This window comes from Rhagoletis pomonella, unplaced genomic scaffold (genome assembly GCF_013731165.1).
Source record: "Rhagoletis pomonella isolate Grant_MI unplaced genomic scaffold, Rhpom_1.0 Rhpom_scaffold_00006, whole genome shotgun sequence".
In the NCBI taxonomy this organism is placed as follows: domain Eukaryota; kingdom Metazoa; phylum Arthropoda; class Insecta; order Diptera; family Tephritidae; genus Rhagoletis; species Rhagoletis pomonella.
Genome location: NW_023458560.1, coordinates 58,585,190 through 58,591,581, shown reverse-complemented (window position 1 = coordinate 58,591,581; position 6,392 = coordinate 58,585,190).

Below are 6,392 nucleotides of genomic sequence, written 5' to 3'. Positions count from 1 at the left end.
GTATTAAAAAATATTTCCTTTGACATTCCCAAATAGAAATAAGTTAAGAGCAAAAATTTATTTTTAAAACAAGTATGAACCAAATCGGACTCCTGTGCCACCTATCGGCAAATTTTTTTGTGGAGTTATTCCTTTTCATATATGTATGGAGTTAAGTATATTTACTAAATATGAACCAAATCGGACCATAAATACGGGTTTCCCAAATATATCGACTCCTGCGCCACCTATTGGATTATTTCATCTTTCATATTGCATTGTTATCGGTTTATGAGCAAAGTTTCAAATTTAAAGTCTCTAGCTCATCGGGAAGTTGGTGAAATATTGATTGCAAAATTCCAGGACATACAGTTTGCGATTTATTTTACTTCTTTGTGAGTTTTAAGAAAAATAAATATCCCCTAGATTTACAAGGGAATTTCCTTGGATTCAAAATTTTGGAAAATTAAAGCTTCTATATCTAAAACACAGTCAAAAAAAATCAAATTATTTATGAAACATTTTTTTTGTGCTTATTTATTAAGAAGTGTTTGTGGTCGAAACTCCACAAATCATGAACACAAAAATTCTAGTTATGAAATTACAAATTATCAATTTTTGACACAACGTAAGGAAGGGCGATGATCATTTCCGTATATTTAACTAAAAAAAATTTAATTGTGACGCATTGTTCCCGCAAATCAGCGATATATATTCAAAGTTACTCCATTAACCGCTTTTGGTTTTACGCCTTGTTCAACTTACGTCAAAGCATTTAACGTATCACTTATAAAATATAAATTATGTATTTAATAGGATTTTCAAGTCAATTCAAATGCTTTTAGTTTTTGATTAAAAAATTATAAAAGTAGTTTAAAAATTCAAAAATTCATAATTCGTCTAATATACATACAAACATATTCACATAGATACATACATATATATGAACATGTTTATACATGTGTGTAGCTATCATTTAGCGGCCTTTTAAAACCTCTCTCACACACGCATATAAATATGTATTTATTTTTAATCGCGTATTAATTCAATTTTCTAGCTTTTTATGGATTATTATTAAGCGCTAAAGCGAATTTTATGATTAATCAAATAGCCAAAAATCGAATATAATTTAGTAGAAATAGTAATGATAAAAATAAAAATTAAAATTGTCGCCAACCCACAAACAGAAACCAATGCCGACAGCTGAGCAGCCATACCTCCAGCAAACAGCCTGAGTTACAACAAAAGCGAGCCAATCGCCGCCAATGGAGAGTGCCTCATGCCGCACTGCGGACACGCGGACCGGTTCAAAACACGTGAATCAAAGAAAAAAAAGTTGATCAAAAGCTAAGCAAACAACATAGAAACATAAATGCATACATATGAACATATATGTATATGTATATGTCAGTGTGTAATCTGAAGATTGTTTATGGCGCATCATCGTCGTTAACTTTTTTATGCTCTTTTTGTGTCCGTTTAAATGCCTGCGCTCCCAAAATAGTTTCACATTTATAATTTTTTAATTGATTTTGAAGGCAATATTTATACATATGTACAACAAAATATTAAATGTGTTGCTTGTGCGGCTACCTATCATAAATAAATTTATACATATGTACATACCCACTAGAACTTGAAGGGAGATCTCCCTATGTGAGGAATAAAAGAGTACTCCCCTTAACCAGATTTCTGAGCAATAAGAGAGATTTGTCGGTTTTGTACTCCTTTATTACTCGTTTAGGAGTCAAATAAGAGATCTCCTAAGCGAGCGACGAAATAATGCTCCCTGAGGCATGATTTGGGAGCAGTAAACGAGATTTCTCGGTTTTGTACTCCTGTATTGCTCGCTTAGGAGCTTAATGAGAGATCTCCTAAGCGAGCAATTAAATAATGCTCCCTGAGGCATGATTTGGGAGCAATAAGCAAGATTTGTCGGTTTTGTACTCCGTTATTACTCGTTTAGGAGCAAAGAGTGATGTCTCCTAAACGAGAAATCAAAGAGTATTCTTTTTGATTGATAGGAGAGCAATACGCACCTCGCTCAAAAGAAATTTGTGTTTTCGAAAAAATTTATCATACAAAAAAAAAAACAACAGAAAATATTTCTTATAGAAGCATAAGGAGGACACAATAATTTAATTTGGATAGCACACAGATTTTAATAAAAGTCCGTTGGTATGCACTTCAATTTTTGTTTAAATATATTAAGTATGTATTCAGTGGCGGATTTAAATATTTGCCGCCCCTAGGCAATTCATAACTTGCCGCCCTTTTTTCACGAAAAAAAAAAATATATATATATCTATATATATAAAATTCAAATTATGTATGTACCTATAGACACACTTGGCTCCTAAACGAATAAGCCGATCGTAACCAAATTTTACACACGCACTGGATATCTTCCAGGGATGGTCACAGGGTAAAAAATATTTTGATATATAAAGGGGGCGTGGCCCCAAAACGTGGACCCGGGTAACCTTAGGATGTATTTGTTTAATATGGGTATCAAATTAAAGCTGTTCATGAGTGCTTTAAGATAGAGCAATTTTCATATAGCTGGGTGACTAGGGTCTCGAGATATAGACCAAAATGTGGACCTGGGTAACCTTGGGTGTATTTGTTCAATATGGGTATCAAATGAAAGCCGTTCATGAATGCTTTAAGATTGAGCACTTTTCATATAGCTGGGTGACTAGGGTCTCGAGATATAGACCAAAACGTGGACCTGGGTAACCTTGGGTATATTTGTTCAGTATGGGTATCAAATGAAAGCTGTTCATGAATGCTTTAAGATTGAGCACTTTTCATATAGCTGGGTGACTAGGGTCTCGAGATACAGACCAAAACGTGGACCCGGGTAACCTTAGGATGTATTTGTTTAATATGGGTATCAAATTAAAGCTGTTCATGAACGCTTTAAGATAGAGCACTTTTCATATAGCTGCGTGACTAGGGTCTCGAGATATAGACCAAAACGTTGACCTGGGTAACCTTGGGTGTATTTGTTCAATATGGGTATCAAATGAAAGCTGTTCATGAATGCTTTAAGATTGAGCACTTTTCATATAGCTGGGTGACTAGGGTCTCGAGATATAGACCAAAACGTGGACCTGGGTAACCTTGGGTGTATTTTTTCAGTATGGGTATCAAATGAAAGCTGTTCATGAATACTTTAAGATTGAGCACTTTTCATATAGCTGGGTGACTAGGGTCTCGAGATACAGACCAAAACGTGGACCCGGGTAACCTTAGGATGTATTTGTTTAATATGGGTATCAAATTAAAGCTGTTCATGAATGCTTTAAGATAGAGCACTTTTCAAATAGCTGGGTGACTAGGGTCTCGAGATATAGACCAAAACGTGGACCTGGGTAACCTTGGGTGTATTTGTTTAATATGGGTATCAAATGAAAGCTGTTCATGAATGCTTTAAGATTGAGCACTTTTCATATAGCTGGGTGACTTGGGTCACGAGATACAGACCAAAACGGGGACCCGGGTAAACTTAGGCTGTATTTGTTTAATATCGGCATAAAATGAAAGCTGTTATGTCAAAAGTATGCGGAAGCAAATAAAAAAAAAATTAAAAAATTCATGAATACCGTTTTAGTGAAAAATAAAATTGAGTAATGCGGACAGTTCTTTAATCTTCTTTAATATAAAAATTAATATAAAAATAAGTAGGGTTTTCCTTCCTGACGCTATAACTCCAGAACGCACGAACCGATTTTCACGGTTTTGCATTCGTTGGAGGTTTATAGCTAGGAAAATTCAGGAAAAATTTCAATAGAAAAGTATATGGTGTGTGAGTATCCCCCACGAAAATAAGTATGTTTCATTTAAAGTAGATGGTGCCATTGTTTAACAGCTATTCATTGTACTTTGCTCAGTTAATTTCATGTGACACTAGCGAATACCCGGCGTGCTTCGCTGCGCCTTAAAAGTAATTTTGTTTTGTTACTCCCTCTCACAACATTTGAAAATATTATTTAATATTGCTGTACATATTTGTATAGTAGGGAGATTTTTTCAAATTATATAAATATACGTTATTTGAATATTGAATCAATACACGTTTGAGGAAAGGGTGCGATAGTAGACTCCAGTTATAAGATTATAAATTAAATTTCCAAGAGAAAGTCGGTTCTTTACATATTTTCTAATTACCTTCGAAAATATATTAACTCAAAAAAAAAATAAACAATGCTTCATAGATCGATTTTTTTAAATCTAACTTCATAAAGTTCTTTAAAAATATTTTGTAAATGAGGCCATAAGAGCTTAAGGGGAGAGTTACAACACAAAAATACATTTAAGGCGCAGCGAAGCACGCCGGGTAATTGCTAGTATCAAATATGATTGTTATTGTCAGTGCTTTATTACAATATAGTTCGTTAATAATGAAATACATAACGGAATTAACAAATTCGACATCAGCATGGATAAGGTATTCAACAAAAACCCTCTTTCAAACACTTCTTTTTCACAGTTCTTTACGTCTTGATTTTTCAGCTGCGAATTCGCGGATAATATCTTCACAATCGATAGATAGAAACAAATCTGACTCTATAGTCAGCAACGCAAGAGCATTCAGTTTGTTTTCGCTCAATGAAGATCTGAGATAGTTTTTCACGCGTTTTAAAACAGAAAACGATCTTTCTGCGCTACAATTGGAAATAGGAATTGAAACAAACATCCGCAACGCAATTTCAACATTAGGGTAAGAGATCTGCAGATTATCCTGTCTCAGCATTTTCAACAGTTCCAGAGGAGAATAATTTAAAATCTTCTTTTCGGTGCAGTATGCCTTGAAAAAGACCATTTCATTTCCCAAATTTTCCTCAAGATCTTGGGTGTAGTATTGGCTCAATATGATGGATTTTTCACGTAATTCTTCGATGCTCAGATGTTTCATATCAGTGATGAGAGAAAATTTCGAATAGATTTTTTGATACGCCTCACGTCTCCGTGTCAATTCTGTCAAAGTTATAAGAAAAATACTTCTATGAAATCACGCAAGCATACCTTATTTCGTAACATTCATCGGGTACATGCATCTGTAAAACACGATGTATTCTGCACTGAAATGCTTTAGAGGTTTGGACAAGTAGAATCCAATTATCAGGACATTGAAGTAGCCCTATGCGAGTATACAAAATAAAATCGCTCATCCGGAAGATTTTTTGACCTCGCGCAAGACAAACAGAAGACCATACACAGATACACTGCCTAATTTGACATACGACGGAAGCTGCCCTTCAGATTATTCACGTTATGATACACTTATGAAAAACTGGTGGGCTTGGAATCAAGAATTTTCTCGAAAATGCACGCTCGTTTTTCGGCAGTGTTGTCAAGTGTGGTAACCTTTTAGATGATTCTCGTTCTCGGGGCAGCGTGTCGGCTGTTTCTTTGCGTCACGCGCAGGCGCGCCGTCAGGTTTCTAAGCCGCGTGAATGAAAGTTAAATGGAAATTTCAACGACTGCTATACTAAGGAAAAATTCGCAGCGTAATTCTAATTTTGAATTGTATTGAATGAGATGAATCATTAATAATATTTTACAGACACAAACACAATTTCAAGTGCAGCTGAATCCAAATAAATTTTTTTCTTTTAATTTAGCTGTCTTAAATTTTGCCGCCCCTTAATTCTGCCGCCCTAGGCTTCAGCCTATGTTGCCTGTACGATAAATCCGCCACTGTATGTATTGTATTACTTGTAAATGCACCCTTAAATACTTTTCAGATTGCGCAAATTAGTGTCAGCATTTAAGTGTGACCCCCGGCTTTAAACATCGCATGGGTGGCAAAGATGTCAGATAAGCAAAGTCACCTTCACAATTTCCCCGCTTGGTGGATTCCTGAACTGGCAAGCATCCTTGACACCCAGGAAATCATATAGGAGTACATACTTATATGTGCATATAATTCAAATCTTATCTTACCGTTTTGTTATTATTATGTTTTAATTTCATATGATTTCTCTGCAATATATTTCTAAAATTAAGCAATTATGTAAGACGTATCATTTATGCTTTATTTTTAAGATCTTGTAATATTGCACAAATGCATGTGATTAAAAAGTTAAATAAAAAATTTAATAAATAGCAAAATCCATTTGGCTAATGTAAAATATTCGTTATCATTGCTCTCTTATTACTCCTACAGGAGGTTTTCGGGATGTCTCTAATGGGAGCGCTCCTTTATTGCTCGTTCGGGAGGAATATGGGATGTTTTCTATGTGCACTCCCTTGTTGTCTTTTTGGGAGGTTTTTGGGAGGTAACTATGGGAGTACTCCCATATTGCTCTGTTAGGAGGTTTGTGGGATGATAATTCTGTGTGTGCTCCCCGATTGCTCGTTTAGGAGGTAAAAGGGATTACTCCCCCTCCTAGGACATCCAATGT